Source organism: Meriones unguiculatus, chromosome 3 (assembly GCF_030254825.1).
Source record: "Meriones unguiculatus strain TT.TT164.6M chromosome 3, Bangor_MerUng_6.1, whole genome shotgun sequence".
NCBI classification, from domain to species: domain Eukaryota; kingdom Metazoa; phylum Chordata; class Mammalia; order Rodentia; family Muridae; genus Meriones; species Meriones unguiculatus.
The window spans coordinates 51,231,825-51,244,917 of NC_083351.1; the positions used below are offsets into that span (position 1 = coordinate 51,231,825).

The window sequence follows — 13,093 nt, forward strand, 5'->3', positions numbered from 1 at the left end:
GCCCACAGTAGGGCATCGTATGTGGATTCGTGCCAGCTCAGCCTCCAGACTACTGAAACACTCTAGAGCAGCTTATTCCTCTGCATAGGCCAGCTGTCTCGGCATTCTCTGCTTCCACACAGTAACTGCGTTTTGGCTGGCATACGCATGCCCACCTAGCAATGACATTTACCAGGCTCCTTTGTTCTCAGGCACAAGCGTGAGCCTCTTGTGCAGGGCACACATGCTCCCAGCTCCTTCACTTTCCCTTCTAAGCGCAGGGCCCACCTCTTCCACGGCAGACAGAATAATATCCCCGGGCTTGGAGAATGACACAGGAATAGAAGCCAGGGTCACTGAGCAGTCTGTGGCGGCAAGACACTTCTTCAGCCTGGGTGACCTAGCTAACTCCACACGGCTCTGGTATGGAAAAACAAGCTTCTATGCCATCTCCTCACTCTGAAAGGATCTCTTTGCCCCCACTGCATAGTTGGGACAAGTACATTCTCCTTTCACCCTGTCTCACCCACCACCCCCCCACACACACACACCTTGACACCTGGTAACTACTAAAGGCTGTGCTCACATCTTAGTGCTGCTGGACCTCAAGGACAGGGGTATGAGGACAGGGGGCCCCGAGAAGATACAAGAAAAGGTACAGATAATTGAGGAAACTGGGGAAACCAAGCTCAAAGCCTGCTTTGCTTCTAAAATTGACCATTGACACAGATGCCTTATGATTCAGGAGCCTTATGATTTCTACACTGGGAAAGGCTTGCCCTCAGACAAAAAGCAGCACATGTGAGGCTACTCACTGCAGCAGCAGCACACTGGCCCTGCTAAGCAGAGTGCTGTCACCCTTCAGAGTGATGGTGGTTATTACCACATTGCTGTGGGAAGGATTATTAAGTAGACCGATCAGAGCACAGCTAGCACAACAGTGTTTCACTCTGGAGGCCGTGAGGAGCTGAAGCAAGCCTGCCGCCCTGTGCCCACAAGTCCTGTGTGTCCAGCTTCAGTTCCCCAGGCCTCTGTGCCCCCACCCTCAACACCCTCTTTTTTTTTTCTCAATCACATAATAAACAAATACCTAAAATGAGGAAGAAAACCAGGGACAGGAAGATAACGAGAGGAGAACACCCCCTCTCAAGTCTACAGCTCACTCAGAGATGCGGAGGAGACCTGGGATAGCTGAGAAGTACCAGGGGAGGGGACAGGTAAGGCTGGGGGTGCTGGGAGGAGCCTAGAAACTGACAGAAGTCAGGCTTTCGTGCCTGCATCTCCACCAGGGTCCCATTCATTCATTGGGGACAGGCAGCCTTGGCTGTAGCACTGGTGGTTTCTCCAAAGGGTGCAACCACCTTTTCCAGTCTGAGATCCCAGATCATGTCTGCAGAAATGACCTCAGGCTTAGTTAGGATGGGGGAGTATCTAGTTCTGGGGACCTCAGCAGGAGTGAGAAGCCAGCTAGCCCAGGACAGGAAAACAGGAAAGAGCAGGCTGTGCTCTAAGCTCAGGGCTCACTCTCTTGCACCATGAGTGATCTCAAGCTGAAGGCTCAAAAAAAGAGTCGTGGCCCCCAGGGAAACCCTTCAAGACCAGACTGTCCCCAAACATACTTTCTACTTCCTTCTTCCCAGACCCTGTCAACCTAGGGCAGCCTGAGGCCCCCTGCCAGTCTGGCCTTCCAGCTGGCATCATGTGGTTTTGCTGTAACCTTTGTGAGAACCTTGGAACATACAGAGGGGCAAATTGCTGCGCCTCTAAGGTTCCCTCTGGTAGAGGAAACATGGTGGCAGGAAGTCTGGGTGGGGGTGGTATTCTGTTCTTTCCCTCCTTCTCTCCACACTCCTCTCTTTGAAGCAAATGAGCATAAAAACATGCCATGTACACAAACACTAAACCACCTTTACCCCCGAGATAAAGGGACACCTGAATTCATCAATATGCTCATCTGCGGTGGCACCTCCCCTAATATGCCCCTTCACGGAGACCCAGAACCACATCCAGAAAAAGCTCCTGTGAGAAATAATAGTTCACAGACACATCACCCACCTGCAAATATGGACAGGGACCCTCGGTTCTCTGTACAGTCTCCTAGACAGATCACAATGCAGGGAGATACACCTGGTGCTGACGCAGGAGCTGTGAATTCACACAGGCGAGGATTTCAGGTGTGGCAAACACTGAGCAAGAGCCAGGGCCCTCCCACAGAGGGCTCAAGCCCTGGCTTCCCTTCTTGACTCCGAGGACCCCACATAACGCCACTCTCTGCTCTTCCCGGTGCTTCTATCCTGTCCTCACTATTTCCCAGCAGCACCTGGTGCTTGCTCTCCACAGTGCTCTGTGGAGCACAGGCACAGTCCTCACGGGATGCCTTCCAAGACGTATCCCCTGGATCTGCCACGCAAGCCTGATGCTCCTCTCTATTCAGGTGATCTCTGCCTCAAAACTCCTCGGAGATGCAGGTGTCTCTGTCATGAAATGAGTCAGGCCACCATAGATGTGACAGACACCCAGCCATGAGGAGGGACATCACACCCTTTCACTTGACTACGCTGCATGCCCCTCTCTCTGTTCAAACAATGCTAGGCAGGTGGCTCCAAGAACAGGGAAGCTCTGGCTCTAAGCTCTTAGTGGAACTGAAGGGGGAAGATTCCCCTGGAGGTTTTAGCCTTGACCTCAGGCATGGTACTTAAGCTCCCTGCTCAGCCTCTACATGTTGTCTAAAAAGTGGGAATGACATCCATGCCTGTCCCAGAGGCAGCATTTCGAGGATGTGCCACAGCCCTGCGTCTGTGAGGTGTGTCCCTCTCTGTGCTCATGATTCTCACACCATTGTGCTGTCACCTCCACGCTGCATCACATCCACTGGGAATGGTAGGCCGGCTGCACTTTATCTCCTAACAGCCAGTACTCGCTAAGTACTCAGTATGTGCTGGGTGTTCTTCCACGTTGAATACCCTGTAGACTGACTGACACTTAGGAAGCAGCGCCTGGCACTGTGCTCATTCTATAGGCGTGACGACCCAGCACAGAGAGTCTATGCAACTTCACCAAGGTCATACAGGAAGTACCCCCATAGAGCCAGAACTTAGCTCCAAAACATGTGTCCCTTGACTTGTGCTGCTCTCACTCGTACAGGGGCCTGCTGCACACCATGTGACCTCTCACACCGTCAGAGGTGTGCACATCCTCTGCTACTGGCTGCCGTATGCCTGTGCACATGCAGGCCTACCTGTGCCAGCCCCTTTCCCCTTAGGAAGAGCAGCTCTGAACAGTCTTGCTTGAGATCAACTTGAAAAGCCGCCTCATCGTGGGAAAATTAAGGCCAGAGTGGGAAGGTGCTTCCCGGGGTCACATAGTGTGGGGCCTAGAAATATGTCTGGTAGGAATGGGACCTGGACCAGACTGCAGAGGATCTAGGAGACCCCAGAATATTCCCACCCATCCAGCCAGAGAAGGCCTGCCCTTCCTAGGCCCCAGCAGTCCTGAAGCTGAGCTGAGCAGGAACTGACAGCTGCAGCCACATCACCAGTTAGCACAGTGGAGAATCGGTGACTCATGGGCCTCGAGACATTCCTCGTCAGAAGAAGGGGGGATCTGCAGACCCTTCAGCTGTCCTCACTGCACCAAACCCAGGAGAAGCCATCTGCCACTATCCGCAGAGGCATGGTTTCTGCTGCAGGCCACTTACAACCTCTCCCACAGCTGGTCCAGACCCTCAGTTCAAGCCTGGTGTCTCTCTTCATCCTTCCCTACCCTGAACTCCTCTGCCCTATGAAGCGCCAACAGAGGAATGAGGACAGTGAAGTCCCATCCCTCTCTCTGCATACAGGCCTTGTTTCTACACCTGCTATGCACCAGACACCAGAGCCATCTCTAGAGCAGTAGAGGAGGCTGGAGCCAGTCTAGCAGTTAGGAACACTGAAGGACTGTTCCAGGAAAGGGGGTGGCACTGAATGGGGAGAGATTGCTACACCCCTACCTAAAGGAAGAGGTTTTCACAGCCACTGAGCAGAGTTACCACATGGCCTTTCAGTTGATGGAAAGTGGGCAGAATTCTAAGGTATGGGGCAATATGACAGCAAATATATATATATATATATATATATGACATCTATCCCTGGAAGATGTGGCAGGAAGGAAAGGTCCTGGGAGGACAGCGGGGCAGGAGAGAAGCAGAGGGAAGGGTGAGCTTGCTACCCGAGCCATAGGTTCCCAGTGAGGAGATTCCAAGGTGCACAGTGGTTGCCAGTACTCTCAGCCAGTACACCACATGCCCATCTGCCAGGGAGAAGAGGGAGGGAGCCGTGTACTACTCAGACTCTGAGGCGAGCTGGGAGGAGAGAGACCGCTCCAGCCTTGGCACACCACCTCCTGAAAGCCCACCAGTATACTTATTCATCCTACTCACTAGTTGTCAGCCCTGAACAAAGAGCCCCTTTCCCTCCTGCCTAGGCTGTTGAGGTCTTGCCAAGTTTACAGTGAGATCCAAGGTGAGATTTGGGGTTGTCTTCTTCCTCATAAGAGGGACAGGAGAAGAGGCTCAGGGACTGCTTGGCATGCTCAGACAACATCAGAATTATTTAATGTGTGCTGTCCCCAGGTATGCTTCAGGAATGGGGGTGTCCCCTGAGCACAGTGGAGGCCTCCCCCAGTACTGACAACCAGATGCCTCTGGGAGACCAAGGGGATCAACTAATTCTCAGGCATCTTGAGCTCCCAGACCAGACATCCTTTTTCTTCAACCTCTTGAACCCTCTCACCACTAACCTTCCATCCCAGGAGCCAGCAAATCCTTCTGGCCAATCAGATTCACTTTGTTCCCAATTTTTGAACAGCCAGAAACTCAAGAATGGTTTCTAAATGATGCATTTCTAAATGGCCATGAAATTAAAAGAACTGAATTGCCTGAACTACAAATTGCATGAAATTAAAATGTTGGGTTCTACAAAGTTTGTCAAAACATAGTCAGGCTTAGTTTCTGTCCCTGTGCAGGATAAAGTCGCTACAGCCAAGTACAATGCCCACACAGTCTAAAATATGTACTAGATTCATAGGAAAAAAAAATACAGCCCATATTCGAGGTTCCTGAAACACAGTGTACACCACACACACACACACACACACACACACACACACACACACACACCGGGACCTTCATTAAGGTTAGCTTTTGTGACCAAGTGTTCCCAGATCTTGTGTGAGGATGTCTCTGTGTTGCTGCTAACATCTACTTAATCCCAGCACCCAGGCAGGTGTCATGGGAAGCCTACATGCCTCCCCAGCTGTGTGTCACTCCTCCGTGTGTCGGTGTGGGGGTGGTTATCACCATGCGCTTCTGACGGCATCCAGAGCTCAGTACAAACACATCACGGCTAAAGGTTTTTCTGCTTCCATGTTGCCAGGCAGCTGGAACATGGGGTCCAATCCATTCAGGCGTAGACGCCAGCTCCTTCTAAGCAGAAGTGGCAGGCAGCTTCTGAGGCCTCTAAGTGTTCTGGGGTAGAAAGCCCTCCCATGCACTGTCTGGGGCATCGCAGCTCTGCTAACACACATCCGCTGCTCTTTCAGTCACCTCAGGATCAGCTCCAAGGTGAGTGGCTCACAGGTGAGCATAGTCCTAGAGGAAGCTCTCGCACTGCACTGGGTACCCTGGGCCCTGCTACTTGGCAGGCAGCACGGGGAGCTCCACTTACTCAATATCATCCCCGAGCAATGAAATGCATCCCAGCTAGACGACCTCCTCGGTGAGAAAACCACCTTGCAGCTCCAGCTATTGTCCTTTCTAGATGTTCACCTGTATACTGATCTATAAATACCCACTGAGTCCATCCACCATTCAATACCAATGAAAGAAATGAGTGTCTGAAAGTAGATGATCATGTGAAAAAAAAATCAAAGGCTCCAAAGTACTTCGCCAATCAGCCCCCTTACCAGCCTGAACATGCACAAAACAGGATATGAATGCAAGCTTTAGCCTGGCTCAGTCTTGGGAGTGCAGGAAAAGGCCCTCCCACAGGCTCACCAAGACATGTCCCTCACTACACAGAGATAGACAGACCCTCAGGGATCGCAACCCAGGTGTCCCACCACCCATGAACCAGCACTGGTGGCAAAAACTGACATCTGACTCCTGGTCACAGCACACACACTTGTTGATGGATTGGTCAGAAGATCTGGTTCAAGGCCTGCTCCAGCATGTCCTGTCTTTAATTTGTGTGTTCGTGTTTTGGTTTGTATCCAGACTGGGGCCTTTGGCTGTTCTCTCCAAGGTCAGTGAGGAGCAGGAGTCCTAGGCCTGCACTTGGAAATGGGAGCCTCCTCCAGCCTCACCTGCCCACCGCACCAAATGCAACTCAAGGCCTTCCGAACAAACAGAGCAGCAACCTGTTATCCCTGGGCTCCAAAAGGCTTAATCACAGTACCTCATCCTTTTCCTAAGCCCACAGCCACCGTCCAGACTCCAACTTGACCTTCAGAATGGCCTGCCTCAGTGCAACCGCAGTCCCAAGGCAAACTGCCCTCCATATCCTCTGAAATGGCTCTAAACCTCTACATACCCTCACAGGAATGCACCCGAGCTGACACAGAAAAATCTCTTTTTCTTTGGGGAATGAGAGGTCATGGGACACATAGCCTGAAGTAAAGAAAAGTAGCCATGCCGGTCCTGAAATCGGTCCTGAAATGGACTGAGGAATTAGCAAGACCCATTCTCATCCCAAGACGGTCCCGACGACTCTGGGCTCTTTCTAGAACTGAAGCTCCACTCCCTAGCAGCCAGTGAGATGCCATCAGCGTCTCCTTCCTGCCTGCTTGCTCCCAACCATCTAGCTTCATGCACTGGTGCTGAGTCCCTCCGACCCCCCCAAACCTGACATGCTCTTGCTGATGATATATACAGTCCTGCTCCCAGCAGCTAGCTACCGCTGAGCCTGGGCCTTTAAAACAGTCCGCGGGGTCTCATACGGGCCCACTTCAGCAATCCCACTCCCACAGCGATTTTTCTCCCACAGGCCCGGCAGGGCGTTTCCTTGTTAGACCACCAAAGCCTAACCATCTCTTACTCAACCTCTCCGTGCTGCGGAAAAAAAAAAAAAAAAAAAAAAAAAATCCAAAAAAAAAAAAACAAAAAACAACAACATAAAACATAGAACTATCCTTTCTAAACAATCCCAAAGGTTATCTCCATTGGGGAACAAACTAAACTGGTCCCTATCCTATCTCCATCCCCAGCCCGTCGCTTGCCCACCCCTCAAATGCCGGGCAGACTGTGGAATGAAGTCCCCAAGGGACCTCCCAGCATTTCCTTCCAAATCCGCGTAGGCGCGTTGGTCCACCCTGGATACAAGGAGATATTTCTCTTGGGGTCCCTCTGGCCGCAGTGTCATCCCTGCCCCTGAATCTCTCTTTCTGGCACTAGAAAAGGCTGAGACATCTAGGCCAATCCTCACTGAGTGGTCCACAGGGATGGTCGTCCCAAGCCACGGTCCCAGACACTTGGATGGGGCAGAGAGAAGCGTAGGCAGCGTGTGGCGGCGGGAGAGGATGGGCTCCGAAGCTGTGCCCCGCGCTGGTCCTCGCCAGCTCTGGGTTGGCAGAGCACGCGGCTCCTGGAGACCTCTGTGCTGGAGAAGGGATCCAAGGGCCCCGCCGGAGAAGGGTCTGGCTCTGGACGCGCGCTGAGGGGCGGAGGGACAGGCCAGGGGCCGCCCTTACCTGCTGGCTGCGGGGCCGGACCGGGCGGCTTGGGCGCCGGGACCGAAGGTGCAAGAGGGCGCGCAGCCCGCGAATCCGCGCCCAGAACCGCACCGGCTGGAGCGTGTGCGCCGCGGAGCGCGCGCCGAGCCTGGTCTCCCGGTGCGTGTGGCCGCGGGCAGCTGGGTCTGTGTGTTCCTGCGCTGCGGCGTGTGCGAATCGCTCACCAGGATCGCGCTGATCCAAAGATGCCGCCAGTCACCGCCGCGGATCGGAGCGAGGAGCCCCTCGTCTGCTTTCGCCCGCCCCGCGCAGCGCGGCCCGCTCTGTCCTGCGGGAGAGGCGCCGCCTCTGCTGCGCAGCCAGGCCCGGGGGCCGAGGGAGGCGACAGACCACCGCCTCCCCGGCGGACCTTGCTGGCTGGGGGTGGGGTGCAGGCCAATGAGCGCCCGGGGGCGGGGTTAGGCCCGGGACAGAGATGGGGAGCTGGATGAGGACCACCGCACTGACACACGCTGGAGCTGCGGCAGAGACCCAGGGCGCGGAGGCGGAGGTAACAGCCCCCCTTTCCCAGTTCTGTCGCAGAGCTTCCGGGCTGAGTTGAGCCTTCCTCAGGGCTCACCACCTTTCTGTTCGACCGCAAAACATCCACGACAGAAAGCCCTCTCCCTCTCCTCACTGTGTCCCAAGCCTCCTCTGGCAACCTGCCACCTGACCAAGTCCCAGGCCCTGTTTGGGTCCTTCTCTGCTCACAGTCCAGGTCTGCAAGGGTTGAATTGCAGGTGACTGTCTGGATGTCCTCAAATGTGACACCTTGGCAGACACCTCTACAGCCGGAAAAGAAGTGGTGGTGTTTACAGGGGGTCTGTTCAAATAAATGAGACTGCCCTGCCAGCCCTGTGAGTTTGGGTATGTGGCCTGATGTTTCTGCACCTCAATTTCTTCACCTGCGCTATAGAATCTTTCTTCTCATTTCTGGGGTCTTGAGAACAACGTTGCGGAGGGGCAGTCTGTGTGTCAGTGGTAAGCTTGTGCTAGGCTCATATAACTCACTGATGCTGAACAAATTACTATTGTTATCTGTGATGTGGTCTGCTCAACCTTCTCCTGGTACAATTTGATAAGTGGAGGCTTAATGAGCAGAGCACTGCAGGTTAAGGTCACATGGCTAACTGTCCTGCCACCCCCAGTTTGTCGTAAAGGTCCCCAGTCACAGCATCCTGTGAGTTCTCTGCATCCCCATCACTCAGCAATCAACTGATTCCTGTCATTGCCCATTTGGGTAAGTTCTGGGCCACCCTCCCACTAGGCCTTTCTGAGGACTCCCCAAGGAAGAAGAGGACTTGAGCCTTTCCATAGCAAGGTCAGTCTAGCTGAAGATAAAGGACCAGGAGTTAGAGAAGAAGCATGGATAGGAGCCACACAGAAGCCTAACTCATAAGACATGAGCATTTTACACCCCACTTCACAAATGAAAACAATTAGGCTAAGAATAAGGAGCAAGCTGATGTCCCAGAAAGATGTATGGAGTGTCCCATATATACAGACAACAAGGCCACGGTTTCCCCTTGTCGTCCAGGAAGTGAGGTGACCTCAGTGCCTCGCCTCATTGTTGGTTGGCACCAGCTTGTGTTCTTTTCAAGCCATGTTCCAGAGGAAGAGCGGTGGAGGACACTCCTTCTCTCTTAAGAATGGTTGGGGTCCCTCTAGAGAGAGCACAGCCAGGTGTGAGGTGGGTGTCAGCAGTCAAACAAGACCACCCTTTGGAATGAACTGCATCTCTTTCTACTCTAGTTCTCCCAAGCTGGAGGTCAGCTTCAGTATTTGGCCCCCAGCCCTGATGTAGGACAGGTCAAGTGAGATGTCTCCTGTGAAAGTACTCCTTAAACTGTGAGACATGCAAGGGGAGACTGGGCTGTTGGGAGCCTCCAGATAGGAAGTGACATGAAACACAGGACACTGGCACTAGGGGATGCATGGAAGGAGGCCGTGGAATCACTCCAGAAGTGCTGACGGTCAGACTCCCCTACGGGAGTCCTGCCACTTTGAGGTTGTGCCTCCAGTTCCAGCTTTATTGCTTGTTCTTGGCTATCCACAGTTGTGTCTGGGAATTAGAACTCTGCACTTGCACAACACAGTATTTGAGAAGGTAGTCATGGTGCACAATCTTCCTCTGTCCAAGCGGCCAGCTGCGCAGAAGGAAGTAAGGTACTCACACACACACACCCGTCCTGCCTTCACCTCACAGCCTATGGTCTGAAGGTAAGTTCCTGGCCAACCCCAGATAGGGAGCAGTCAGACCTCTGGTCCTACTTGCACCCAGCCTAAAGGGAGCTGACAAGGGCAGAGTGAGGGTGGAAAAGCCATGACACACTGAGCCAGGTATGCCTGAAGTCATCCAAGAGTGGCGCTTTGTCCTAGTTGATTCACTTCACAGGGGCATGAAGATGACTTACCAGACCAAGCACTACACTCCTGCAGGGCTGTCTTGTCAGCTGCCCCCTCCATTATGCTGCGAGCCCAGGATGGGCCTCTATGTCCTGAGCTACTCTGTGCCCGTCACTGGCATTCGTCTCTGGTCCTCCTAACAAATGTGGCCCCATGAATAAGAACTACACCAATTCTGACCCTCCAAACTCAGCATCCCCAAGAACAGAACCAAGATCTCTCATTTTCTCTGTGCTTACACCCAAAAAGCCAACTTCAGGTCAAGTTCTAACCCTGACTTTCCATGTTTTCCAGCTCATCATTTCCCACCCTAACTGCCAGGTTCTGGAAAGTATTGAGGTGGGGACTAGAGAAGCACCCCTGAAATGGGATTGCAGAGCCCTCTTAAAGTACCTTCCCTGCACCCCCACCCCCAGAGTAAAAGAATGAGGTGCCTCCTCATCCACTGTTCCCTACCCTGAGGTGCTCCCTACCTCATCCCTCTCCACAAGCCAGACAGCCAGCTGGGCAGCCATCAGCTGAAAAATATGGGTTTTAATTCAATTTCCTGAGATGAGGGATTGAGGGAGATGGATGCCAGGCCACCCTACCCAGCATTCATCTCTCATGTGCAGCAGTTTCTTCCATGACTCAAGCCCAGCCCTGGCGCCACTCAGACAGAAGCTGCACCTTCCAGAACACAGGTGTCTCCTGGTGGAGAGCTGGCATTTTTAGAGTGCACCCCTCCCCCTCGTAGAACCGAGGCTGCTCAGGATTCCTGGCACTCTCTGCTGGAGAAAGTACCCTTCTTAACTATTCTCCATAGAATCTCTTCACAACCATTGAAAGAAAAAAAAAAAAAAAAACCACCCCTACCCAGGCCTCACCACCGCAGATAATTAGATAATTGGTCTGTGGAGAGGCTTGGGTAGGAGTGCTCTTTGAAAGCTCCCTGGGGTGTTTTAACATGAGGCTGGAGTGCTCTAGAGTACCGTGAAACCCTCCTCATGCCTTGTGTGGTCCGCTCATGGAACCAGAACAGGGATCTTGTAGACCTGGTCCCCAGATATTGGGACACCCTGAGAAACAAAGAAATGCATGTCAGTTCTCTGCCTATAGCTACACTGCGCAGCCTGCAGCCTTGGAGTAATTGAATTCCGTCCAGATGCCTTGGAAGATACCTGGAGTCAAGGAGGCCATCTTCAGAGGTGAGGCTAGGCTTAACTTCTCTCTGGCCCCCCGTCCTTTCTCTTTTTAAAAAAGATTTATTTATTCATTTTATGTATATGAGTGCTCTGATTGTATGCACACCTGTATGCCAGAAGAGGGCATCAGACCCCAGTATAGATGGTTGTGAGCCATTATGTGGGTGCTGGAAATGGAACTCAGGACCTCTGGAAGAGTGGACAGTTCTCTTACCCACTGAGCCATTTCTCCAGCCCCAGGCTAGTTATCACAAGTTGTCCAGAGAGCACACACACATGGTGCAAGCAGCACGGGGGGAGCAGGAAGCATGTGTGGGCTCAGCTTCAGGCACTACAAAGCCACAAAGAGCAAGAGATGGGTGGCCAGTCAACCCAGCCGCCTTGGAGGAGACAGCAACCCAAGAAGCCACCATCCTTTACAGGTGTACAACCAAAGGACAGTGTGCCAGCAGCCCCCCATTCTTTCTATGGCCCAGCAGTGGGTACAAATGAGTAAAGCAATGACTGCTGGAATTAGGTGCAGGAGGTGCCGGGGGCAAGAGAGTCAGAACCCTCACTCATAAGGCTCAGGATCCGAAATGATGCTTCCATTACAAGGCATTATAGCTACTAGCAGAACAGGTCTCTCCACCAGCCCCGTGCCTCCTTAACACTTAGATAAGAACATATGCATCTAGGAAGTTGGGAAGTATGAGTGCTGGGGTGGACAGATGAGATAAATAACTCCTTGAATTGAAACCCAGAAGAAAAGCGAGAGACCTGTGTGCAGTCTCTTTGCTCTGTGTACATAGATATGCAAACACTCTGTCTGTCCAGCCCAGATGGCAAATAGACATACTCGCTGAACCTTTCTGTGCAGGATGCACCCCCAGAGGTGTGGTCACAGACAAGCCAGTGCGTGGTACCACACACAGGTTCGTGCTCTGAATATACATCTTCTCCTCTAGGATAAAGGTATTCCCTCCTGAGGGATCTCAGGCAGACGGCAGGGCCTGTCTGCAGAGGCATAGCTTCATCATTCTTGGGCAATTCTTGTCAGACAGTGAGTGACATCTCCCACTCACATTCAGTAGTGCCTTCCCAGGGACTCAGCAGGTTACTCCTGGGAGCCAGAATGAAATCTTTCCTTTCTCACACCATCTTCTCTCTCTCTCTCTCTATGGGATTCTTTTCTTATCCCTCCATCCCCTCTGTTTGTCTCACACCTGAAGTTTGTGCACAGCCTCTTCAGCTTCAGAAAGTACTCTTTCCAGCCTATGTTACAAAATGGACACATGTGAATTTAAAGGTCATGTTACACATACCTAACACTCAACTAAGAGCAGGTCTGGTCTTCTCAAGCTCCCGTTACAATAAATTCATGCATCGTCTCTGCCTCCTCCTTGCCAGTACAACAGTCAAAACCAGTTCCCTCTTGCTGCTCCTGGAGTCTATCTTGACTGCTGTAAAAATGACAGTATGGCCTAGCCCTGCACCATCCCTTGTTCTAATAAAGGGCCTCCACAGGCACAGAGGTGTAGAAATTGCAGATAATTTGTGTGGGAGGAGGCAGCCTGCATGAGGTATGAATACAGCTATTCCCAGAAAAAGCAGTTCAGAATAACGTAGGGCCCATGACAGGCTGAGACCTGAGTTGGTGTCATACCAATGATGCTGATAATTATATTAAAAGTAGGGCAAATAAAAGGTTATTTGATGGCCAACTTTTGAAACATGTTGGCAGCTGATAAAATAATTCTTCACTGTGGATGATAGGAGAACTGTCTGCAAGAAAAGGAGAG

The 13,093-nt window shown here is 52.3% G+C and overlaps 1 protein-coding gene across 6 annotated transcripts in view; it reads right to left on the minus strand.

The window, feature by feature from the left end:
• Adcyap1r1 (ADCYAP receptor type I) overlaps positions 1-7,842 on the minus strand; it is a 48,455-nt gene extending 40,613 nt beyond the window's left edge. For 3 of the 6 annotated variants that reach the window (XM_021648165.2, XM_021648156.2, XM_021648137.2), the window contains exons 1-2: positions 7,702-7,841; positions 2,035-2,124 (exon numbers count right to left, since the gene is read on the minus strand). The gene's annotated coding sequence lies outside the window, so the exon portion shown is untranslated. Of the gene's footprint in view, positions 1-2,034; positions 2,125-7,436; positions 7,576-7,701 lie in introns of those variants that run through there. The other 3 variants (XM_060379963.1, XM_021648147.2, XM_060379964.1) reach the window with 3 other exon arrangements.
• Between the last annotated feature and the right edge of the window lie 5,251 nt (positions 7,843-13,093).